At 44.1% G+C, this 26,100-nt stretch overlaps 1 long non-coding RNA gene across 2 annotated transcripts in view; it reads left to right on the top strand.

Annotated features, from left to right (window-relative positions):
• Window positions 1–24,930: 24,930 nt before the first annotated feature.
• The window catches only part of LOC122225623, a 37,309-nt gene continuing 36,139 nt past the window's right edge, over window positions 24,931–26,100 (top strand). Inside the window, exons 1-2 of one of the 2 annotated variants that reach the window (XR_006205266.1) lie at window positions 24,931–25,009; window positions 25,649–25,746. This is a non-coding gene — a long non-coding RNA (uncharacterized LOC122225623). The remainder of the gene's footprint in view (window positions 25,010–25,648; window positions 25,747–26,100) is intronic. The other variant, XR_006205267.1, reaches the window with a different exon arrangement.

The following is a 26,100-nucleotide window of genomic DNA, read 5'->3' as shown; positions in this document are numbered from 1 at the left end:
ACAGAATCCAAATCAGGTTCCAGGCTCTGAGCTGTCAGCACAGAGCCCGATGCAGGGCTCAAACTCATGAACCATGAGATCATGACCTGAGCTGAAGTCAGATGCTCTGACTTTTTAGATACGATACCAAAGACAATATTGATGAAAGAAATAATTGATAAGATGGACTTCATTAAAATAAAAAACTTCGGCCCTGTGATAAGTAATGTCAAGAGAATTAGAAGACAAGGGAGAAATTATTTGCAAAAGACACATCTGATACAGGGCTGGTGGGAAGGGATGAATAGGCAGGGCACAGACGATTTTTAGGCTGATGAAAATAGTGTGATATTATAATAATATGTCATTATACATTTGTCCAAACGCATAGAATGTGTAATAACAAAGGGAACCCTAATATGGATGGACTATGGACTTTGGGTGATTATGATGTGCCGGTGTAAGGCTCATCAGTTGTAACAAATATTTCACTCTGGTGGGGGATGTGGCTAATGGGGGAAGCTGTGCATGTGTGAGGATAGGGGGATATGGGAAATCTCTGTACCTTCCTCTCAATTTTGCTATGAACCTAAAACTGCTGTAAAAAAAAGTTTAAAAAAAAGTACTAAACAGACTGAAGTCAGAAATGTTACTCCCTTATTTAAAAAAAAATCCCAATTTTCGGGGCGCCTGGGTGGCTCAGTCGGTTGAGCGGCCGACTTCAGCTCAGGTCACAATCTCACGGTCCGTGAGTTCGAGCCCCGCGTCGGGCTCTGGGCTGATGGCTCAGAGCCTGGAGCCTGCTTCCGATTCTGTGTCTCCCTCTCTCTCTGCCCCTCTCCCGTTCATGCTCTGTCTCTCTCTGTCTCAAAAATAAATAAATGTTAAAAAAAAAAAGATTAAAAAAAATCCCAATTTTCTTCATTAGAATCTTCACAGAGCTAACCCAACCCCAAAAGACCTCTCAGGTGATGCTTCTTACATTACAGCTGTTATTCTCATTTTCCAGTTTCTGGACTTCCATTTCAACGATGCTTTCTATGGTTTATCGGACACCCAGCATTTACAGTCCTGTGTTGTCTGTTATTATTTAACATGTATGTATTTCATCTCAACTAGATTAAAACCTTCCAGAAGGTAGGGACTTTCCCCTTATCCTTATTTATTTATTTTTTTAAAACTCTGCCTCCATGACTATGGTGGGTCTCAGATAAGAGAGGGATTCAGAAAAATAGTCCTTCATTTGGTGGCCGGTTCTGATTGTTTTGTAGAGCTTACATGATTACTTACATCTTAAAAATTTTTTTTTTAATTTTTTTATTTTTGAGAGAGAGACAGAGACAGAGCATGAACAGGGGAGGGGCAGAGAGAGAGGGAGACACAGAATCTGAAACAGGCTCCAGGCTCTGAGCTGTCAGCACAGAGCCCGAAACTTACATCTTATTGAATATCTGCTATGTGCTAAATGATTTTTTTTAACACATTATCTGTAATCTTGAAAAGCCACTGGAAAAGGAGGTATTACAATATAAAACAGATGAGTAGACTTAGGCTCAGTGAGGTTAAAAACAGTTTGTGCAAAAGCACACAGGTGGAAGTCAGCAGAACTGCGCTTCTAATCCAGGTATGGCCAACTGCAAAGACCCAGCTCCCTGCACAGAACACAGAAGATACCAATATCCTGGGAACTCTGAAAGGCAAGGGTGGGAGGGGGCGGGCGGGGGGGGGGCGTTCAAAGGAAAATTGAAGGTAGCTGCCTATCAGAGTGCATTTCCTTCCAAACTAGTTGTGTATAGATGCCCGGGAGGCCACAGGAAATTCTAGCTGGATGCGCAAAGCCCACCCCACCGAGTCCGGTGCGTCTCAGCACTTTGCACTCAGAGGCTGAGCTCCTGGAGGGCTGCCACGGATGGCGAAGTGTTTCCTTCTGAAATCCCTACCACTTCCATCAGACAAAGGCAGGTACTTGAGCTCTTTTAAGGTGAAATAGGTCTGTTCTTGAAAAAGAAAAACACCTGCCTGGAGGGTCCTGGGGAGGATGTTACACAGCACAGCATGGGGCTTCATTGCCCCCAAATCACATGAAAGCTGCCCTCAAATGGTCTCCCCTCCTTCTCTTGTCATGTCTATGCTGCACTATCCCCAGTCTCTCTCCCCACACCACCCCCTTCCCGGTCAACCAACCCTCTGGCTAGGACCCTTTCTCCAAATATACAATCTCCGGGCCCGGCCTCCTTAAAAGAGATGAGAGAGAAAATGACTATAAATAACGTATTTATAGTTTAATATTTTTATTCTATTATAATTCAAATAATACAGAAGTGTTAAGTAAAATATTAACATTTATTCCTGCCCTCTTCTCCCCCAATCTCACTCAACAGATTTCCAAGATCACCTATAAAAGATGGTCTTGGAGCCTTCTAAACTCTCCTCTATTCAAATGTAATCATTGATTTCTAGATCTGTTTACAGTTTTAGCAGAAACAGGGAAAACTGATCTTTCAAAGCCGTCAGATATATGTGCCCCTTGTTCTAGGAATGGAGACTGATCTTTTGTTCAGGGAAACAAAACCCTTTCATGGGCTTTTTGAAAATGCAGAGCCAAGGTCAAGAGCCTAATCCACAGGGAGAGGTTGAGACTAAGCATCACTAAGCCGCTTTGCATGATAAAATAAAAAGATGTCCTCAGTAAGTGGAGAATGGTATGACCTTGGGCTCCTTAAGGATCTTTGAAAATATGGGGAGGCCACTGCAGTTGGGAGCCTACTATCCCGGCAGAGGACAAAGGCTTGAATCTTTCTCTGGACGTTGCAGGAAAGGGTGGCCCCGGAAGGTGGGAGAACTGGGGGCCAGTCAGAGCAGCTGCTCTAACTGGGATTTTGCTATATATATTCTTTTGCACGTTGGTGTTTCCCCTTAGCATTTCTTTTTTTTTTTTTTTTTAATTTTTTTTTTTTAACATTTATTTATTTTTGAGACAGAGAGAGACACAGCATGAACGGGGGAGGGGCAGAGAGAGAGGGAGACACAGAATCGGAAGCAGGCTCCAGGCTCTGAGCCATCAGCCCAGAGCCCGACGCGGGGCTCAAACTCAGATGCGGGGCTCAAACTCACGGACCGGGAGACCGCGACCTGAGCTGAAGTCGGACGCTTAACCGACTGAGCCACCCAGGCGCCCCTCCCCTTAGCATTTCTATCTGAGACATCTTCCCTGCCATGTTTGGTGGGTTTATCACCACTTCTCAGTGATGGTGAGTGAAGAAGCCATCCAGGGTACACAGGGTAGCTCATTAGTAGATGAAAATAAATGGATATCCCTGGGCAGAGAAGTAAATTAACTTTGCTTTAAATGTAAATGTTCCTGCAAGGAGCTGGAAGTGCATTTTAATGACCTTCTTATGGCCAAATATAAACCACATCAGCAGACCAGCCTTGTCTCCTTTCCTAGACTTTAATTTCCTCCTTTGAACAAAGGGACAATGAGACATCTGATTCGGAACAGAATGTGTTACATGGCTGTTAAATTAAATGTGCAGGGACAAGATTGAGGCTTTAAAAATGTGTGCTCAATTTTTCCATCAACGGGAAGTCTCTGCAAAATCACCTGACTCAATAAGGACTCTGTTGTTGGATTATCAGATGCCCCGGGCCCTTGGGAAATGAAAGGACTTGAGGTCGGTTGCTGTCTGTTTGTGTCTGGGCCCCACCCTGACATCCTTGGCTGCCCTCTGGACTCTCTCTGCCTCAGTTTCCCCCCTTTTGTACACACTCGTCTCTCTCCCGAGTCCTGTTCTCAGCACATGTGGGCTTTCCAGAAACACTCCCCTGCTGTCCTAATTCCTGAGACCCCACTTTGTTATGAACAGAAGATTCACCTGGGAATTTAAGACTTGGGCTTGAGCCTTGTCTCTACCTTTCAAACTGCTTTATCCTCTCCTTTGTCCAACTGGGAAGTGGAATAATAGTAGGTCGTGACAACCTTAGAATGGTGATGGGTGATAATGTATGTGGTCACGCTTGCTAAGCTTTTGAGAGCTATAGAAGTGCGAGGCAGTTGGCAATAACAAAGCACCTAGATTTACAGCTCCTGTCATCATGGTGATGACTTCATAAAATACCCACTCTGGGCCTGGGACAGGTAGGTAAGAAATGTGTTTTTTTTTTTTTTTTAGGGATTCAAAAAGCATTTAACCCCCTGAATGTTGGATCTGGCAGGATCTTTGGAGATCATCAAGGCTCAAGTCCCAACATCTCGTTTTCGGATGGACGAATGAAGGCAGTAGCTGTCTGGGGGCAAGATGCGTCTCAGGTCACCTGACACACAGTCCCCGGGCTCTTCCCCTCCATCCATGATGCCAGCTTCACTCTGCGGCTGGTGGGGCCTCGGCGAAAGGTGAGTACTCTCCTGATAGGATTTTCTCTCAGAGTAACTCAAGTGTTGCCATGGCCACCCAGCATTTATTACCAAATGAGTTATTTTTAAGGTGTTTAATAAGGGAAAGTGTTGGGGTGAGGGAACAGTGTCGGCTGAAGCTCCGCCTCTCCCTTCCTGTTAACATTGGAGACTGCGATCAGCAAGGTGACAAAGGTCAGGCCTGGGCTAGGCTGTGATAAAGGACAAACTGGTCTTTGGGGTCTCATCCAAATGTTTTGCTTTCTTTCTAAGTTTGGTGCCTTCTCTTCCTTCATCCACCCTCCCCCCCCTCCCCCCCCCCCCCCCCACCCCTCCACTCCACTCCGTGTTGTGCTGGTGCTCCAAGGCAGCTTTTCACGAATTCCTATGGGTGCAAACCTTCCCTGGCTCCCTTCCTTTGTCCACATATTCAGTCCCCCATCACCCATCTATCCGGGACTCTGCTGAGGAAGGTAGTGTTCTGCACTCTTACCGAGAAAATAAAGGAGAATAATGGCCTAATGTCTTTAATGTTCCACACGATAATATCGTATATCTCTCTCGTGAATTTTATTTATTGTAAAGCAGTGTAATGAGAATAGTAAATGGAAAAAAAAAAAAGTCCACCACGGTTTCAGCCTGTCACATGCCAACTGTTTTCATTCTGGAATTCCCTGCTGGTTTTGTCCATATGCTACATGTTTTACAGAGTAGGAACTCATAGCACATCTACAATTCAGCCCTGTGCTTTCGGAGTACCATTGCATTAGTTTGCCATAGACTGCAGAATCATCGTATTTAATGATCATGTAATATTTCACACCATGGTTATATTATGATCTATTTAACCATTCTCCCTCCCCCCTCCCCAACCTCGCTTTTTTTTTTTTTTAGGATATGTCGGTTATTTCTATTTTTCTCCACCATTGGCAACCTTGAAAATAGATACCTTCGATTCTTTTCTCCTTTTGCCTGATTTCCAAAGAATAGGTTCAGAACAATTCAATCGAGTCAAAGGCGAAGAACAATTTTAGGGATATGCAATTTACGTAACAAACATGTTCTGAGGATCCCTTAGAAATGCAAGTTGTAGAGCCTGCCCTCAGTATTTAGTGGCAAAAAAAAAAAAAAAAAAGACATCTGTTACAATAAATAGCCCCATTAAGTGCCTGCTCAGCACCAGGAACTACACTGGCAGGTGTTTACATATGTTATGTTTATTTCACAATATCACAAAGGGTAGCACTGTTGCATTCTTTTTTGGCAGATGAGAAAACTGAGGTCCAGAGAAGTTAAATTACTTGCCCAAGGTCACACAGCCAGTGAGTGACCGAGCTGGGGATTCAAACCAAGGTCTCCCTGACTTCAACGCTCATGGGCTTTTCTCCTCAGGCTCCCCAGTCCCTCTTCACGGTTAGGTATTTGCTAAATTGTTTCCTCCAAAGAGCGTGCAATGTTGTAGGCATTTCTGCCCACTGCATAAGGTATACTTATTTTCCCGACCAGTTTTGTAGGTTTTTTCAAATGTAAAAGCATAAACATTATTATGCTTTTAAAGAGTGACTTTCAAAAGCTGGACTCAAAAGTATTGACTAACACAATGCTTCAGAAAGCGAGGAAGAGCTTACCTTCAAATCTTGCTCTGGAAGCTGCCCTTTATTCCTAGGGTTTTGCTTTGATGAGGGCAGAACTCGTTCACATGGTTTCTGTAACTGTTCCAGATAACGTCGTCACCCTTACGGTAAGGGGATTTGTGGGATGTGCTTAGTCATTATCAGATTTCAGAGGCGATGAAGCTCTTCTGCTTATCAGATGTTCCAGGACTCGAGAGCTGCATCGTGATACGTTTTGTTTGAAATAACTTTTATTATGTGCGGGATTATATTCATTGTAGACAAATCATGTAATCAAATAAGCCAAAGTAGATAAAGAGCAGCCATAATTCCATCTCTGAGATATAGTATCACCATATGTATTTTGTGCTGTGTCTCTTGTATATATATATGATCTTTCCATACTAAGTTTCCTGTGAACTGGTTTCTGCATTCAAAATACTGCCGACACATCTCCCCAAGTCATTGAAGATACTTCGACAGCACTTTTCTAATCGCTTCGTGGTATTTTGTTCTGGCATAATGTACCCAATCAATTCTCTATTATTGGAAATTTAGGTGGATTTCATCTTTTTGCTACAGTGCTGCAATGAACAGTCTAATAGTTATATCTCTTATTCACATGTTCAATTGCTTTCTCAGGTTAAATTCCTATAGATACAATTACTGGGTCAGAAGGCATGTACTTTTGAAAGGGTTTCTATCAATATTGATAAATTATCTGATACAAAGACTATATCAACTTACACTTCCCAAACTCTTGGACAATACTACATACAGCACTTAATTTTGTTCCCGCCACCTTCATAGATCTCCACATGACCTCATTTTTGTTTTAATTTCTATTTCTTCAGTTAAAGTAACACTGAATATTTTTTCATGTATTGGCTAGCAAAACACATGTGTTATTTTATTTTTTTTACTTTATTTGATATTTATTTTTTTGGAGAGAGAGTGCAAGTGAGTGAAGGGCAGAGAGAGAGAGAAGATCCAAGGAAGGACAGAGAGACAGAGAGAGAGTGAGAAGGAAGTGGGGCTCACCCGAGGCGGGGCTCGTATTCACCTGAAGCGGGGCTGGTGGTCGCTTGATGTGGGGCTTGAGCTCGCCCAGTGTGGGACTCGAACGTGCAAACCATGAGATCATGACCTGAGCCTAAGTCAGATGCTTAAAGCCTGAGCCACCCAGGTGCCCCAAACACACTTGTTTTAAATGCATGTTTGATCAAATGCCTGTTTCTAATTTACCGCGTTTGGTTCAGCTAGCCTCGATGCACCATAAAATCTGGAAGCTTCCATTCTAGGTGCCCGTTCTAGAGGTGTTTTGGAACATGGCGGCCATGGTGAGCACCTTGCAGAGAAAAAGATGACAGGGACAGATTTTTATGGAAGTAGGATTTTAATGTGCTGCTGTGGCTGGATTAAAATTATTGTCGAATGAAAAAATGGTGAGAGTCATAAAGTGTCTCGTGTTTAACCTAAAAGACCTTCAGCAGCTGTGAATTCTCCAGTGCAGTGTAGTTATCAACTATTACACAAGCGGGGGGCAGGTGCTGCTGATTTATTCACATACCATTTCTCTTTGTTGGTGCTTAAATCTGGCAATGTGTTGCCAAATGTTACTTTCTCCTCTTCTGGAGAGGCACACATTTTAATTAGTCAAGGAGGGAGTGGGATGTTCTGTTGCCTGCCAGATGACAAGTCTTGGCTAAGAAAGGAAATCAGTAAAAACATTAAGGCCATTTAAATAGAGTTGCCTCTGTTTCCGGAAATGAAATCTCCCAAGGAAGTCTTCGCATGACAAGACTGTAAAGAGGACTTCATATTTTACTTATGCTGATTTCAGTGAACATCTTTAGAATTATGAACCAGAGGCAGATAAAGCTAGAGTTTACAGTTACGTGTGATGGAATACTATCAGCACAATCGGTGTATTTAGCATGCAAAACTAAAAACTAATATTGAAGGCAATCCTTGCTATGAAAGCTATAGTTATGGTTGGCATGCCTCCCTCTTACTTCTCAACACTAGTTGTATTTTCAAGATGCCCAACTTTAACACTTAATCTTTCACTTATCTATTTGTTCAGAAGACAGGTTTCAGTGCCCAGTTTATGCCAGAGATGATACTACACAGTGAAGACGGTAAGATATGGTTGCAGTCCAACAGGAAATTGTATCGGCAGGAGACAGCCAGATAGTCAAACAGCTGTTATATAAAACATGAAACAAATGCTGAGAAAGAGAAACAAAATATAAAGTCGGTCTGAAGGGGAAAAATTGCGGCATGAAAAAGTCAGCTTGATGCCTCGGTTCCTGTATTATGAGTCTAGGAGATTCCAGCAACGTAAAACACCTAAGGTAAAGTGCGTTAAAGGTGGTTGCCTCTGCAGGGTGGGTTGATAGGCAGAAGACAGGAGTCTTTCCTTGCCCTCCACCTCTGAAGCAGTCCTGACCCTGAGCCCGTCTGTGTCTACAGAAGTATCTGGATCTCCAGGGTGCTGAATGCTGGTGTGCCGGGGTGGTGAGTATTATGAGGCCTTATTTCCGATCTTAGCACCATTGGATCATAGGGAATTCTTGTGTTTCCTAGGTTTTGACAAACGCAGTTATACCCCAGTACCCCAGTTCAGAGGCATTAGACTCTATGAAGACCAATATGGACTCAGGAGTCTTTTGAGCGGCAGAATGCCAGGAGGGGAGAGTCACCCCTGGTATCTTGTCTCATACAAACGTCTGCTCTCAGAGCATTGCTCACTTCTGGTTTACAGTAGGGACTGTCCTGTGGATCACTTAAGAAAAGCTGTTTTGTGGGGGGGCGCCTGGGTGACTCAGTCAGTTAAGTGTCTGACTCTTGATCTCAGCTCAGGTCATGATCTCACGGTTCATGAGTTTGGACCCCGCATCAGGCTCTGCACTGACAGTGTGGGGCCTGCTAGGGATTCTGTCTCTCTCTCTCTGCTCCTCCCCTGTTCCCTCCCTCTCTCTCTCTCTCTCTCTCAAAATAAATAAGCTTAAAAAAAAAAAAAGAAAAGCTATTTTCTGTTTTTATTTGCATTAAAGATGAAATATTATAAGCATTGAGTATTATATGTATAATTCATACGTTGGCTAAATGAAGTCATTGTGTTCTATTCCAGTGGAATAGAATTATGTTTTCAGTGTAATTACTGTGAAGAGAGTCCATAGCTTTTAGCAGATCATCAAAGGGGTCAGTGATCCCCAAAAGGCTGAGCTGAAGTTCAGCCCAGGTAGAGGTTTCTGGGCACAGGTAGGGGAGGGTTTTCTGACCGGCAGGATGCTGCTCCAAAACTCTATAATCACACCAATATGACATCCCTGATCTTCCAGGTTAGCTCTGTCTGACTTCTGAAGAAATGCCATATACATTCTGTGTTGCTGCCTGTGAATTCTTGCTCATACTTTCTTTTATTAGTTTGAACAATATGAGATTGCTGCTATTCGACTTTTTTTTTTAACTGCAGAACTGAATGCAAATGGTTCAATCCAATGTAGAAAACCAAGTATTTAATTTGAGCCCCTTTGAGAAGCAAAACAGAAATTGCTCTTAAATGCATTTGGGACTTTACCACCGTTTCTCGGCACTACAATGCCAAACAAACAGCCTAATCACAGCAACAACCAACCCTCTGTTAAGGAGTTCAATAGTTGACTCTTAAAGGCAAGACTTTAACCATGAGAAGATGATCTCTGTGCCCCAGGACCAGCTAGAACAGATGCTTGGGTGAAGAGAAGAGAAGAGAATGATTTCATGTCAAAACCTTACTGGTTGCGCTGTAGGAATGTAACTGTATGAGCTGGGAAATGCTCTGTATACTTTGTTTGACTTTAGTCTGGCCCTTATGCAAGTGCTTTGTATAGTTTATAGCCCTGCAACTTGACAGGTGAGGGGAAACAGGAGTGAGGACCATAGAAATGCTACACCATTGATTAAAGAGTCAGAACATCATTCCTTTGAATAAAAGGATAAAGGACCTGACGTTCTTTTGCCTAGAAAAGAGAATTGGAAGTGATTTAGTAGCTGTCTTGTATTTAAGGCACTCCTGGGACCACTGCCATGGTTCTCTGCCTCAAGAGAAATAGACTTCATCTGCAGCTGGGGACGGCTTCTTGGTCATTATGGCAAAAATATAAACAGTGCTAGGTGACCTTTCCAATGATCTTTTCCCAAGCAACTGTGGAATCTTGACATCATCCTTTCAAGATATCATCTCTGGTTCATCTTTATCACCAACCAGTAGGAACAGGTGTCTCAGAGTGAGTCTTTAGGAATTAGGAACAGGCTGGAGGGAAAGAGTTTCAGCTGGGGGTAGAGACCTTTATGTTGTCTTAAACTGAATCACGCTTGAACTACGGTCACTCCTGGCTGTGGTAAAATCCCATAATCTCTCTGGATCTTTTCCCACTTGTGGATGAAAGGCGAATCAGGAAAAAATAATATCATCCTAGAATTGATTGAGATGAAATCCAGAGGACATAAAATTAAGCAGGTTTAAGTGAATAATTCAATGGATTTAGCGCACTCACAATACTGTGTAAGTACCACTTCTATCTAGTTTCAAAACATTTCCATTAATCCAAAGTAAAACCACTTAGCCACTTAGTCATTTCTCCCCATCATCTTGTCGACCCCCAGCCCCTGGCAGCCACCTAATCTGAATTCTGTTTCTATAGATTTATCTATTCTGGATATTTCATATAAATGGAATCATGCAATATGTGACCTTCTGTGTCTAGCTTCTTTTACTTAGCATAATGTTTTCAAGCTTCATCAACATTGAACCCTACAACAGTGCTTTATTCCTTACTTCATTTCAGTACTTCCTTCTTGAATGATGTTCCATTCCATATTTTTTAAAGTTTATTTATTTATTTTGAGAGGGAGAGGGGTGGGGGAGGAAGAGAGAGAGAGCGAGCGCACAAGCAGGGGGAGGGCAGAGGAGAGACAGAATCCCAAGCAGGCTCTACACCATCAGTACAGAGCCTGATGCGGGGTCCAAACTCATGAACTGGGAGATCATGACCTGAGCCGAGATCAAGAGTCAGACACTTAACTGAGTCACCCAGGCGCCCCTATTCCCTTGCATATTTTTGCCACAATTTGCTTATCCATTCATCAGCTGATGGACACTTGGGCTATTTCTACCTTTTGGCGATTGTAGACAGTGTTGCTATAAACATAAATGTACACATCCTTGTTGGAGCACCTGTTTTCAGTTTTGGGGGGTAGATACCTAGCAGTTGAATTGTGGGGTCATATAGTAATTCTATGTTTAACTTTTTGAGGAGCTCCCAGACTGTTCTCCATAGTGGCCGAGCCACTCACATTCCAGTCAGTAAGGCACTAGGATTCCAGTTTCTCCACATCCCCGTCAACACTGGTAATTTTTTACTTTTTTGCTACTAGCCATCATAGTGGGTCTGAAGTGGCTGGTTTTGATTTGCATTTCCTTAGTGATTAATGATGTAGATCTTTTCATGTTTTTGTTGTTGTTGTTGGCCTTTTGTATATCTTCTTTGGAGAAATGTCTATTCAAGTCCTTTGCCCGTTTTAAAAATTGGGTTGTTTGTCTTTTTGGTTGTTGAGCCATCTAATTCTCTACATATGGGAGCCTAATTCTCCTTCAGGATTTCTAGAGGATACTAAGATTTTTTTCCTTTGTCATGGATGCAGATGAACCAGCCAGAGAGTTTGTGTTCAAACACAGATTAATGGCCTCCTCACCTCTCCCTTCCTAGATTTTGACTCAAGGGGTCTGGGAGGAGGCCAAGAATTTGCATTTCCAACCAGCTCCCAGATGATGCTGAGGCTATCGGCCCATGGACCACACTTTGAGCAGCACTTCTAAGATAGACAGCTTTTTGAGTGGCTGCCCCATCCTAAACTTCTGTTCTGAGACCTCCCTCTTATTTTTTCAGAATAATAGGTCCTGTGCCCATACATATACCCCATGATTGCTTCCCTCAGTCACAGACTGTTAGACTCCAAAAGCATGCCCGACCCAAGGTGAACCAGCCAGATTTTCAATTTTGGGAGTTTGTAATTGACACTCAGAGATATTAGTCAATTTTCTACCGGTCTCAGGAACTGAATCGTGTAGGGGCTAAGCTGTGGTGTGGCCTCCCTCTGTCATGTGCTTGTAGAGAAATTACAAAGATGATGCAGAGCCCCTGTATGTTTCACCCAGTCTCTCCTAATATGAACATCAAATATTGCATATTTGTCAAATTTGTCAAAATTAAGAAATTAATGTTGGTACATTACTATTAACTAAATTTCAGACTTTATTTGGATTTTTACCAGTCTTTACAGTAAATGATTACCCCCAGTTTGGGTTCCGGGATCCAATCCATGGTACCTCATTGAATTTAGTCATCATGTCTCCTTAGTCTCTTGGGGTTTCTGACAATTTCCCAGATGTCCCTTGTTTGTCAGGACCTTGACGGTTTTAAGGGGTGCTGACCAGACACTTTGTAGAATAATCCCAATTTGAATTGGCCTGATATTTTTCTTATGGATAAAGTGAGGTTAGTGGTTCTTGGGAAGAATTCCATAGAGTGGAAGTGCCCTCCTCATCATTTCATATCAATGGGTGTGGGGGGGCAGTTATGATATCTACAAGATTTTTAGAGGGAAATGGCATGTGCTCTGCAGTGTGATCCCCTTGTGACTTGCCTGCCCCCAACCTTCAGTAACGTTCCTGGAAACTGGTAAAGGCTTCTCGTCACTGGTGTAGGGTCAAGACAGAAGCAGACAGCATGCACATGGGGAGGATGATGTCTAGGTACAGAAGGATGTAAGTAAGAAAAAGAAGCATGCATCAAGTTTCAAATTTTCCATGATGCACACATATGTGTTATGTATATAATAATACACAGGTTGACTACAAAGAAAAAGGCGAGCGTGAAGTCAGGAGATGACTGACAAAACCCAAGTCTTTGCTGGGCCTTCACCTCACCGCACTCATGGAGTAAGACTGAGGTCCCTTCCTGAGTCGGCTTCCACTGCCCTAGGATGTGCCACGTGACTTGTTCCCGAAGGTCAGAAACACCTGCTGTGCCACCACCCTTCTCCTGCATGATCCTGCAGCTCTCCTAAAGGGCCATTTCTCAGCCCCTGGGACTCTCTCCCTGCCAGCAAGCTGTGACGCTCCTCTTGGTGGTACTCACTGGGTTGCTTTGCCCACATCCACCGCTGGTGACAGGGCCATGGCTAAAATGGTAAGCTGGCCTGTTGTTTCCGGCCTCCTTGCACGTGCGCAGCGATGACGAGGCAAGATTTCTTGACTCCCCTCCCCCGGCTGGCAGCCCCCCTCTTCTGTGCCCAGGCTGGGCCATTCTCCCTGGGGAGCTGCAGCTGGACCGCTCTGCTCTTCCCTGTCAGGGGGGAGAATAAGTCTCGTCCTGCAGGCCAGCGGGAACCTCCGCTGTGGCGGCAAAGGGCGTATCGCCCACTTCCCCGGATCTCCCCCCAAACTAGGCTGTTTTTCACTGCAGTGGAAGAGAAAAGGATGCATTCCGTTACTTCTACAGGGATGTGTTCAAAAGGATACGTATTTCTAGATCTGCAAACTTATGACCTGATGAATAAGTTGAACGAAGGGAAAACAAAAATGAATATACTGAAAACACAGCACGATTACGAAACCAGGCAGTTTCCAGGATGATCACCCACGCCCCACGCTGCCGCAGCAAAACAGAAGACAAACAGGCACTGCTGGACGTATCTTCACCACAGGCCCCCACGCAGCCTGTCCCCGCTCTGTCTACGCCCACCACGTGTCCTCTCAACTTCAACAAGCCGGTTCAACCAGCCAGGCCCCTTGGAAGTGCGGGACCAGATGATTGCCCTGTATCCTTCCTTGGGACTCTGAGTCCTTCACCTTTTCCAGACAGCCCGGTGGGGAGCATCGGGAAATGGCGTGACAGGACTGGAAGATGAGATTTGACTGGTACCGTATAGCTAGTTCTTCCTTGATGAGTGAAGAGCAGAGCCCCTAATAGCACAGCTTTTTCGACATTGGCAAAGGAGAGGGACCTTTGAGAAAAATGTCCCAGCTGAGTCAAATGCTCTGCTAAGGTGGCTGTAACGGTGGGCTTGGGAGTTGCTCATGGGTGACTTGGCTCAGACTGGATTTTGATTTCTCTGGGCCTTTCTCCTTCTCCTGCCTTTTTTGCCCCCTCGTCTTCACCCCGGACCTGAAGATGGTCCTCTCAAGCATTGCTCTCCCTGCAGGTAGCACTCAGGGCATGTGTGCAGAGTGGGTATCCCAATGAAAGTACGTATGGTGCTCGGGGAGAGACTGGAAGGAAAAAAGGGGGCAGAGGTGAAGGGTCAAGGCACCCAGGACAAAGAAAAGCAGTAAAAACTTCTATGCAGCACTCTAAAATTGTTTGTGGAGAAAACCAAAGACCAGGCCCCTTATGGAGGCTTGCCTGGACAAATGCACTGGCAAAGCATTTGGGTGGCTAACATGTGATTTTAAGGATTTTGAGAAAAGTGACTTTGGTGCCAATTTGAGCTTCCAATAAAGGAAGAAGTGGAGTGACATCATAAACTCAGTGGCTGGATATGCTCTTCTGCTTTACCAGTTCCGAGTTCCTTCCTCTGACTTGTTGGAGGTGAGTCTTTCTCTTGCAGAGAAGCCGCACCCTTGGGGCCTGAGCCCCGAAGAAGGAGCCAGGCCAAGTCTTCCAACGAGGGCCTCCCCCTTCATGCCAGCAACAAAGGAAGTATGTTCCAAGCATGGATTTTTCTGGCAGTCAAAGGACAGAGGGTGGGAGGCTTTCTTGAATACGTAACAAAGGATGGTAGTCACGTCCATAAGGTGGGCTGGTTAGGCTGTCCTGTTGCAGGACTCGCTTGTGCTGCTTCATGTGTTCATGGGAAGGTTGCATTTAGGGCTCTACGCATAATTAGGGTCTTAGCCCCACAGCCAGGCCTCATGGGCACTGAGGTATGGTAAAACAACCACGCTCCAGGAAGACATGTGACCAACATCCCTCAAAATGCAGAGCCACTCTAGGATTTTCTGGCTGTCACTTGAGTGTTTCCAAGTCCCAGGGCCCAGTGCTTTGCTCTTCCTCTGCTCCTCTTCATAATACAATACGTAGAAAACCCTAACAACTCCACCAAAAAACCATTAGAACAAATAAATTCAGTGAAGTTGCAGGATACAAAATTAACATACAGAAATCTGTTGTGTTTCCATGCACTAACAATAAAGTAGCAGAAAGAGAAATTAGGAAAACAGTCCCATTTAAATTGCACCAAAAGGAATAAAATACCTAATAATAAACTGAACCAAGGAGGTGAAAGACCTGTAATCTGAAAACTGTAAAACATCGATGAAAGAAATGGAAAGCAATGCAAAGAAAGGGATATACCATTTTCATGGATGAGAAGGGTTAATATTATTAAAATGTCGGGGCACCTGGGTGGCTCAGTTGGTTGAGCCTCTGACTTCGGCATAGGTCATGATCTCACGATTTGTGGATTCGATCCCCATATCAGACTCTCTCCTGTCAGCACAGAGCCTGCTTCGAATCCTCTATCCCCTTCTCTCTCTGTCCCTCCCCTGCTTGTGCTTTCTCTTTCTGTCTCTCTCAAAATAAATAAATAAACTTAAAAAATAAAAAATAAAATGTCCATACTACCCAAGACAATCTACAGATTTATTTATTTATTTATTTATTTGACAATCTACAGATTTAATGCAATTTCCATTAAAATACCAATAGAGCCTTTCACAGAACTAGAACAAATAATCCTAAAATTTGTGTGGAACAACCAAAGACTCTGAGCAGCCAAGGCAATCTTGAAAAAGAAGAACAAAACTAGAGGTTTCATAATCTTAGATGTCAAGAAATACTATAGTAATCGAAACAGTATGATCCTGGCACAAAAACAGACAGATAGATCAATAGAACAGGTTGCAGAGCCCAGAAATAAGCCCATGCTTATTTGGTCAATTAACCTATGACAAAGGAGGCAAGAACATAAAATGGGGAAAGGCAGGCTCTTCAATAAATGTGCTGAGAACACTGGACAGCTACATGCAAAAGAATGAAAGTAGGCCAAACCATACATACAAATAAATTCAAAATGAAGGCCTGTGAGACCTGAAACCATAAAACTTTTAAAACATTGCAATAGTCTCTTGGCAAATGAGACTTAGCAACATTTTGCTGAATATCTCTCCTCAGGTGAGAAAAAGAAAAGCAAGAATAAACTATTATTGGGAACTACAACAAAATAAAAAACTTTTGCACAGCCAAGGAAACCAACAAATCAAAAGGCAAAACTACTGAATGGGAGAAGATATTTGCAAATGATGTATCCAATAAAGGTTAATATATAGACAAAATATACAAAGAACTTATACAACTCAACACCGAAAAACAAATAATCCAATTAAAAAAAGCCGAAAGCTTTTCCACGTTGAGTAGGAGGTTAGCCATGCGTCTGTCATACATGACCTGTCATATGTGATATGTCATATATGTCAAATAATATACTTTTTGATTTGGAAGGGATGTCGGAGACTGCCCAACTTTCTTGTTTTATATGTGTGGAAATCGATGCCCTTGAGTGCCAGGCATGAGGTCATCAGGGCAAGCTGCAGACATAATCACGGCTCTGTGCTCCTCCTGTCTCTGCGTCTACTTTATTTTTCACCACTCTTACCATTCTATTCAGCATCCATCAAGCAAGAATCACTATTAGTTGGCATTTTCATATTTTACTTGCACCAGGATAGTTAAGGTTTCCAATGACGACCCAAGAGATAAACAGGTAAAACTGTGTTCAGTGTTTGATTATTCCATCATTTGCCATTTCCTGAAAACTGAGCAACTCTTGTTACTACACTTGGTAACACTTCCTAACCCCTAACCTCATTTTCATCTCATTCTATACTTGAATGGTTCAGGAGGTATTTTAGGAGGATTCTTCACTCTTTCTTCTTTGCTGTCCTCCTTTTTTGCTTGGTGGAATTGAAGTATTTCTTTTTTGCGGTACATGATCCTTTGGTCCCCCACATGTCAAGCTCTTAATTAGAATTTTTAGAAAGACCTTTATTTATTTTATTTTTTTTTTAACGTTTATTTATTTTTGAGACAGAGAGAGACAGAGCATGAACAGGGGAGGGGCAGAGAGAGAGAGGGAGACACAGAATCTGAAACGGGCTCCAGGCTCTGAGCTGTCAGCACAGAGCCCGACGCGGGGCTTGAACTCACGGACCGTGAGATCATGACCTGAGCCGAAGTCGGACACTTAACCAACCAAGCCACCCAGGTGCCCCTAGAAAGACCTTTAATTGGGCAGTATGGATTAGACTAGTTTGGACTGTGCATAAATGTTCAGAATCACACCTCAGGTTTTAAGAGTCCCTCAACTTTGCTCACAAATACTGGCTGGATCATATTTCACTTTCTTGGTACCCCTCCCCCCAATCCACCCAGCCTTCCTCAGTTCCCTTTAGTGGAATTCTCCAAGGCAGTATCTCTTCATATAAAACAAACACACACAAAAAAGTTGATAGGAGAAACTAACTCCTTGGCTCTTTTATAACTATGTTGTCTCTCTCTCTCTCTCTCTCTCTCTCTCTCTCTTTTTAAAACTTCCAGGCTACTGGCTCAGACCTGTTCCTCCTTCTGATCTCTCATGGACCTTGCCCCTTTTAGGAAAATAAAAACCAACATAGATTGCTTTGAAACTGTATTCCCCACAGAGGTGATCTCAGACATCTAAGTATACCTTGTTCCTTTCCCAGAATAGATTAGAGACAGTATTTTAATCAATCGGTAGCTATTACAAACACAATTAGTGTTTGCTCAGCACTGTGCTCAAAGCTGTGGGTTGACAAACAAGTATGAAGTATGATCCCTGCTCCTGTGTTCCAGAAGGGAGCACGATTTAGGGCCCCAGTTTAAAACCACTTACTACTTGACCTTGGGCTTGCTTCACCTCTCCAAGCCTTAGTTTCCTTGCCTGTAAATGAGGTTAATAATCCTTCTATTCCATGGAATTTTAGTAAGAATTTAATGAAAGAGTGAGTGAAAATGCTTAATGTAGTGCCAGCTGCATACTAAAGGCTCAATAAATTTAGCTAAATTACTATTGTTATTTAGAGAAGTAGAAAGATATATTTGGGGTAGATGATGAAAACTGCATAAAGAACTTAGATTTCATGGGGTTTGGAATGTTAGAAGGGCATTTAATGCCTTCAGTCTTCCTCATCTCCCTTTAATGGAATTCTCCAAGGCAGTATCTGTCTCCCTCTCTCTTCCCCTCCTCCCCCCCCCCCAGTCTGAAAATAAATAAACATTTAAAAAAACTAAAGAGAGATTACCTATAGAGAAGGAGTAAGACAACAAAAAAGGAGAAAACTTAAAAGCCATTCCTAGTTTGACTAAAAGGAAATAAAGGAACTGTATCAGTCAGGCCAAGTTATACTGTAGTACATACAGCTCCAGAATGTCGTGATGGAACACCACACGTTTCTTTTTCATTCCCAACACATGTCCAACCCAGGTTGGTGGGGGGCACTCTGCTCAACCTGGTCGCTCAGAGACCTCTTTGGACACAAGACTGCTGCTTCCTCATATGCTCATTGTCTGCATTATTCCTCTGTGATTCTTGTAGATTTCCTTCCAGTATCAACGACCAGCCTTCTCCCTATGGAGCCATATTCAAACTTTCGAAGAGAGGAAATCTAATCGACTCAGGAAGTCAAAACCCTTCCAATTGCACCGTAGGCCACTGCCCAGACTCCTGTTTGCCTTTTTGTCTAATTCTCTGTGGCCAAGAGGTCACGTTAAATTAAGTGACAATCCAAAAAATTAACCTAAAGTCCTCAGAGCTTCAACTCTAGCCACAGGAGGTTTGTCCTGAAGCAGCCCCACTTACAAGGTTATTCCCAAAGGGAGACCATGGAGCCAGTATTCGAGTGAGAGCCCAGTGCTTTTTAGGGGGCGGGGTGGGGGGGAGGGGAGCTTGGTCTATTTGTAAACAGAATTCCAACTAATTTGCACTCATAGACGTGTTCTTGTTTTCCTTTTTTTCTTCAATTTCTAAAGTCATCTCAAGGTAAAAGCGTCTCTTTTTGTGGTCCATATGAGTGCAGCAAAAAGAGATAAGAAATGCTTTAATTTACTACCTTTGGTTTATTTGTAGTATGAATGCAATTCAGGGAAAATACATAAACTGAGTTATCGTTACTAGAAGAAATGTTGTAATGTCAACTATCATATTTGTGAATGTACAATGGCGAACAAACAAAGGCAATTGGAAATCAGCTCCCAGATGCCTTTCCGCTGAAACTCAGCGTCTCGAGCTCAGACACTCAGTAAATTAGAGGCCTGACCAGGGCCTAGTCCTACACGCAGCAGCCAGAGTGCTTTGCTACCTGGAGAGAAATGCCTTTCGTTCGTGCAGAATTTGAGAGCTAACAAACTGCTTTTCCCTTTCCCCTCACTGGTGTTATCTCCAGTCTTTTAAGGTAACCAGGTCTCACTTACCCTCGTTGTCAGCTGAGGAAACTAAGGCCAGAGAAGTTGTAATTTCGCCAAGATTTTGAAAGAAATGTAGACACACATTAGTATGCAGGCCTTTCTAATTCCCCGCGTTTTGTTCTTTGGCCTTGTAAGATGCTGCAGACCCAGCCCTCTCCCGCGCAGCACCTCCTGCAGGGACTAAAATGCAGATGTGGCTCTCAGCACTGCCAGCTGTGTGACCTTGGACAAATCACTTGGCTCTCTATTCTTCATTTTCCTTCTGTATAAAATTGAAGTAATTATAACCTAACTCCAGGGCCTAATGTGATTTAGATAATGTCTTTAAAGTACTTAGCATATGCTAACCGCTTGCTAACCGGTGGCTATTATTACCATTAGACCGATCCCTTTGGGTTAAGCTGTTGCTGTTGTGTCAAAATGTAAATAGGTCTTTTAGCAGGTCAAGCACATTCACCTCCAGCTGCAGTGAACTTATTAAGAGGGAACTGAGGCAGGCAGGACAGCTGCGTTACTAGAGAGAAACACGGGTGGGAGACAGTGCCTGGAAGACATGTCCAGGTGGGGCTCCTCAGGTAGGGGCCCAGACAGCGAGCAGAGTGGTTAGGAAATTGGGGCATGGCGGCTCAGAGCCCTAAGGGGGGAGTTGGGGTCACGACAGAGATAAACCCCACACTGTCATCTTTTTTGCCATGGGTTGGCGTTTGCTGCTGGGAATCCCTGGGATCTCTTCAAGCGAGTGAGGTTAAGAATGTCTTCAGTCACAGCTCAGGAGAGGCCATTCATTTTTGAGGACCATTAAAGAAAAGTTCTCATTCAAATGAGGTGGGGACACACTTTGAGAACGGCCAGGGACTAGTCTGCCTCCCCACCCCCCCACCCCCAGCCCCGTTCCCAGATAACAGCTGTAAGGAGGTACGAAGTCAGGCTGGAGAGCAAACTTGTTTGGGGAGAAATAGAGACAACTAATGAACTGAAGAAAGTATTCTCACTCTCACTAGAAATGCAAGAAATGAGAAGCGTACCGATTTTTAGATTAATAATAACATACTTTGGAAGGGTTGTAACCAAGGGAGGATTGTGGTCAGAACGCTTTCTAAAAAAAATTTGCCTCTAACTCTCTGGTACGTCAACATGGAAATGGTCAAGACACAAAATTTGTATTAAAAAAAAAAAATAACAGAATACCCCAAACTGGTATTGCAGTCACTATAGACATCATGCTCAGTGTCTCCTCCACTCACTTGGATGTGCCTGCCTCCCTCTGTGCCTGGCCCGACACACCCCATCGCTCCTCCCTGAGAGATGGAGAGAGACAGAACATGAGTGGGAGAGGTGCGGAGAGAGAGGGAGACACAGACTCTGAAGCAGGCTCCAGGCTCGGAGCTGTCAGCACAGAGCCCGACGCGGGGCTCGAACTCATGAACCGTGAGATCGTGACCTGAACTGAAGTCGGACGCTTAACTGACTGAGCCCTCCAGGTGCCCCCCTTTTAGGTTTCTTGTCTGTGTTGCACAGTTAGAGCATTTCACCCACTGCACGTGTTGGAGCGCTTTGCAAACAAAGGCAGAAATCTCTGCACTCAAGTTGTTTACAGCCCACTGGAGTTGAAGAGAACTAGGATACATGTCAATGTAACACAAGACAGAAGGGGGAAAATGTCCCAGTTTAAATATAAATGAAATACTGCAGTCTTTCAAACAATGAGAAAGGTAGAGTTAGCTGTGAATGTGTTTTTTGGTCTCCCATTTTACAGAAGGTAGGGTTAAGACCCACAGGGAGAAAGTGATGATCTTTGGTATCAGGAACTGGTTTGGGTACCTGAACTCAGGCACTTCCTTTGTATCCGCCTTGGGGAGCAGGACTCTGAGTTGGCCAGGGTTCCAGTGAGCATTCTGAGGAACTCGAGTCAACCAAGGGGCTCCGCTTTGGTGGTCAAGTGTTTGGGAAATGTACGCCCTTTCCTGGGAGGGTCAGAGTGGCCATTCACACATAAAGTTTCTTAGAAGTTCAACAGAGAAGAAAGCTTTACTCAACCCGGAGAGGCTGGAGTCTCCCCACACACTTTCTGACCCCTGTGGACCCAGTCTTCTCTTCAGAGAGGCTACCAAATACCCCTGGAGAGGCCCTGTCTTTGTCAGTCACTCAATGACCCTTCCTCTTCCCTTAAGTTGGGAAACTAAGAGGAAAGGAGAGAAAAGCCTCTGAAGGTGAGCTTTTCCCGATTCCTTCCTCTGGCTAGCTTGCTTCTAAGGCACTTATTTGTGTTTTCATTACGAGTAATCTTTACCTAACTTTTTCGATGAAGGACATTTATCTCAGCGTGTTGGTTAGTGACAAAATTCTGGATCACGTGTCTGAGCCCATTTGCCATTACCCGTGATATAATTAATCCCTTCTCCGGGAACTTTCTATTTCAATTTTTTCTATTTAATTCTTTTCTGTTTAATTTTATATGCCAAAATAATGTGTTAACTTTTATTTATTTTAATATTGTTTGTTTTTAAAAGAGGTAATACAGTCACGTGGCACAAGGTCCAAAAGTCAGAACAACAACAGCAACAAAAAACCCAAAAGAACACCCAATTTGTACTGTGTGTGTGTGTGTGTGTGTGTATTTTCTTTGCCTTTCTTCCCACGCAAATGGCCAGATACACATTGTTAGCTTTTCACTTCTTGCGCTTACAGCTGCATCTGGAACAGTGCATTTTGAGTGCATAGAGTGTCCTCATTTGTTTCTCTGGCTGCATGATGCTGGATGTGCTATTTATTTAAACATAACGTTTAGGTCATTTCCAGCCTTTTGCTCTAGTCAGTGCTGTAGTAAATAACTTGAGAAACTGAGGACACTTGTAAAATCAGTAGCAGCCTCCTGCCCTCAAACCTATCCAGAAAGTTAGCTGCTGATCTATAAAAACCCTCTTCGTAATGTGCAACGTAGCAAGGTGGCCTGGATAAACCAATAAACGGGGGTGGGAGAAATTCAGGCCATTCATGTGCACTGGTGAGCACACAGCACACAGGGAGCACAAGACAGGATTCAAGACCCCCAAAGGGTCTGGGGGTTTTATTTCAGCGTGAGATGGAAGTGCCTCGTGGATGGTTACCAAATGCTCCCTGGGTGCTTAAATGGCAATGAAACTGTTCACGTAGTATTAATATGTACCGATTTCTCAATTTTTAAAACTAAGAACGTTAAAAACTTCTTACTTTTGCACAACGTGGGGGGTTAAGGGCGCCAACCCCCTCACAGCTGAAAATCCGCGTGTAACTTTTGACTCCCCCCCCCCCAAATCTAAGTAATAGCTTACTATTGACCAGAAGTCTTACCAATGACATAAACAGTCAATTAATACATAGTTGGCGTTTTATATGTATTATGTACATTGTGAAATTGAATACATATTATATTCTTACCATGAAGTAAGCTAGAGAAAAGAGAATGTACTGAGAAAATCATAAGGAAGAGAAAATACATTTGTGGTACTGGACTACAGTTCTAATAAAAAAAGAAAATCTGTAGAGCCACATCGTTCAAACTGGTGGTGTTCAAGGGTTGACTGTAATTTTAGGGGCACCTGGATGGACGTTTTAGTCCGACTTTGGCTTGGGTCAGGATCTCACGGTTTGTGGGTTTGAGCCCCATGTCGGGCTCTGTGCTGACAGCTCAGAGCCTGGAGCCTCCTTCGGATTCTGTGTCTCCCTCTCTCTCTGCCCCTCCTTGGCTCACATTCTCTCTCTCTCTCTCTCTGTCAAAAATAATAAACATTAAAAAAAGGGTTGACTGTAATTTTAAAAGCTATCATTTATTGAGCACTTACCATATTCAGACACAGTTATGAACACTTTACAGGCATTACCTTATTTAATCTATTAACATCCGATGAGAATGGTGTTATTATTATCCCCATTTTAGAAATGAGGAAATTGAGGCTGAAGGAGGTTCTGTAGCTCCATCAAGAGCACACAGTCAGTGGGAAATGGAGCCAGGTTTCTGAACCCAGAGCTTCCCCCCACCTTGGCCACTGCTTGGTACCTACTGTGGGTCTTCACTTTTAAGTCTTCTCTGCTTTAACCAACAGCACAATAAAAAGAGATTTGAAATTTTTATATTCCTAAATGTGTCATGGGGTTTTGTGGTCAGCTTTGAGGACGTTAAAAGCCATCTGAGTGGCCCATAATTCAAATAGATGAGCCATTGATTGTTACAGAACAATGTTTTCCTTTCCTCCTGTGTTGCTCTTTCTGCTTCATGTTGCCATGATTGTATTTCGATTCTTGTTTTTGTTCCCTCAAAGTAATCTGCTTGCAGCCCAACATGAAATCAACACTGAAAACGACTCTGGCATTTTGTTAAAGATAAATGTCCTTCATAGGCTGTGATATTGGGTTTATTCTTCCCACCACGTTCTTTCAAAGGCTGAATTTATCCTTCAAATAAGCTTCCAGCTGCTTTATGGAGGCAGATGGTGGTGCAAATCCCCTCTCTTAAGGTCCAGTGGGATCACCGAAGGCAAGGGACAAGTATTGGGAGGCTCACAAAGATGTCAGGAAAGATAACGACCAAGAAAGGTTTACCAACAAAACGTAACGCCTCTCTGCGGGCTCGTTCTGTCCCTGTTGGTGTTCGAAATTTGGACATCTCTTGCGTTTCGGGTAGGATTTGCTCTAATTTGTAAACCAAATTATTGGTGATTCAAGCCAGTCGAGACCGGCGGAAGCCGTATCCTGCCGGCTGAAGGTAGTTATTTATCATCCACACACCATCCAATTCCAAAAAGCACTCGAGTGGCTACTCAAGTGAACTAAGCATCCATGAGGTAGAGACTTGAAGACCTGTCGGTAAAACCAGTCCCACTGGAGCCTCAGGTCACATGTCCTCTCCAGCAGAAGGCCGCCTTTGGTCTTTCCAAGGGGAAGCAGTCTGAGCTCATTCTTGGGGAACCCAAGTGCCAGCTTTCTCCTCCCTTGAAAGGAATTCCTTTGGCGCCTTTGGAAAAAGGGAAGTCTTTGTCAGACGCTCTTTCCGGTGTCACTCAAGGGCAGCCGGGGTCACGTGCTGGCACCAACGCGGTCCGCTCTCCGTGGGCTTCTCCTCCCTCTTGGCTGCGCACAGCGCTGGTACCGGTACCGAGGGGGGCAAGGGAGGCAACCAGGGTCCCAAGTTTAATTTTAGGAGGCATTTTCTGTAGGGATTGTGTAGGCTCAGGGTCCATCTGCACCGGTCCTGGCCCTACCCGGCCGCCCTAAACTCCACGGACTTCAGTCCTTTGTTGAGCAGGATGCAGGTGCGGTCTGACCCGCGTCACCTCAGCAGCAACGTTACCCCGGTGCGGGTGGACACGAGCCGGAGGGGTGGACATATTACTTCATCTCTTTGTACCTGGGCGTCCTCGTGCGTAAATGGGCTGACGACGGTAAAAAGCTAGCCCACCTTGTCGGGATGCTGTGCATTCAGACAGGTGAAGCACGAAGAGCAGCCTCGGCACACGGTAAACCCCCAGTAAAGCCCACCCTTCTCCCCTCTTACTACTCTTCCGGTTCCCGTCTCACATACTTCCGGGTCACCACCCCAAGCTGTAGATGTGGATGAAGCTTTCTAAGAAGGTAGGAGGGGATTCAACAGAAATTGAAAGGAGAATTTTCAACTGTCAACCAAAACATTATTTCCTGGAGACTCAAGGGGAAAGATCCCAGCAGCGAAGGGCTAACAGGAAGTGATGCACTTCCCGACTTCCTTTCTCTCCTCGGGCTTCCGTCCTCTCCCCGGGTATTCCCATTTTCAGTTCTTTGTTTTCTGGATCTTCTGCCACCGCCTGCTTTGCAGCAACGTCATTCTATCTCCACAGAACTCTCGCCTCCAAATCCGTCCTGTTTCCCCAACTGAATACTTTCCCACCCCAGACTTTTCAGGCCAGAGTAGCACCTGGAGCCATCAGCAGCCCAGTCCAGGGTGGGCCGTGGTAGACCGTATCCAGTCTCCTACGAGGTCCCCTGGGCAAATGTGCCTCTCAAAGGGACATTTTCTGGTTGTCCTCCCCATCACCAACACCACCTTGATTTTCTATTGAGGGAGTCACTCCTTCCCCATACTCAGCCCTGAAGTCAGGGTAAGATCTTCTCTTCCCTAGATCTAGCGCTGAACTAAAGCCAACAAGTCTATTCCATACTCCTGGCTCTGGTGACTGGTTCCAGATAGAGCTCCATAAGGCTAGTCCCCAACAATGAGGTAAGAGGAGACATTTGCTGGGGCTTCTGACAAAGCTGGCTTCTTCTGCAAAACTTTTTATAAAAATGTTTATTTATTTATTTTTGGGAAAGAGAGAGAGAGAGAGCGACCATGAGCAGGGTAGGGGCAGAGAGAGAGAGAAAGAGAGAGAGGGAGTCAGAGAATCCGAAGCAGGCTGCACAGAGTCCAAGGTGGGGCTCAAACTCACGAACCGAACCATGAGATCATGACCTGCATGGAAGTCGGGTGCTCAACCAACTGAGCCACCCAGGGGCTCCCTGCAGGACATTTCTGAAGTGGCTTTTGACCCCCACAATCTCCCTCCCTCACCAGATATATATGAGGAGGGATATA

Source organism: Panthera leo, chromosome B4, assembly GCF_018350215.1.
Source record: "Panthera leo isolate Ple1 chromosome B4, P.leo_Ple1_pat1.1, whole genome shotgun sequence".
Taxonomy (NCBI): Eukaryota; Metazoa; Chordata; class Mammalia; order Carnivora; family Felidae; genus Panthera; species Panthera leo.
This window is presented reverse-complemented; position numbering and strand designations above follow the sequence as displayed.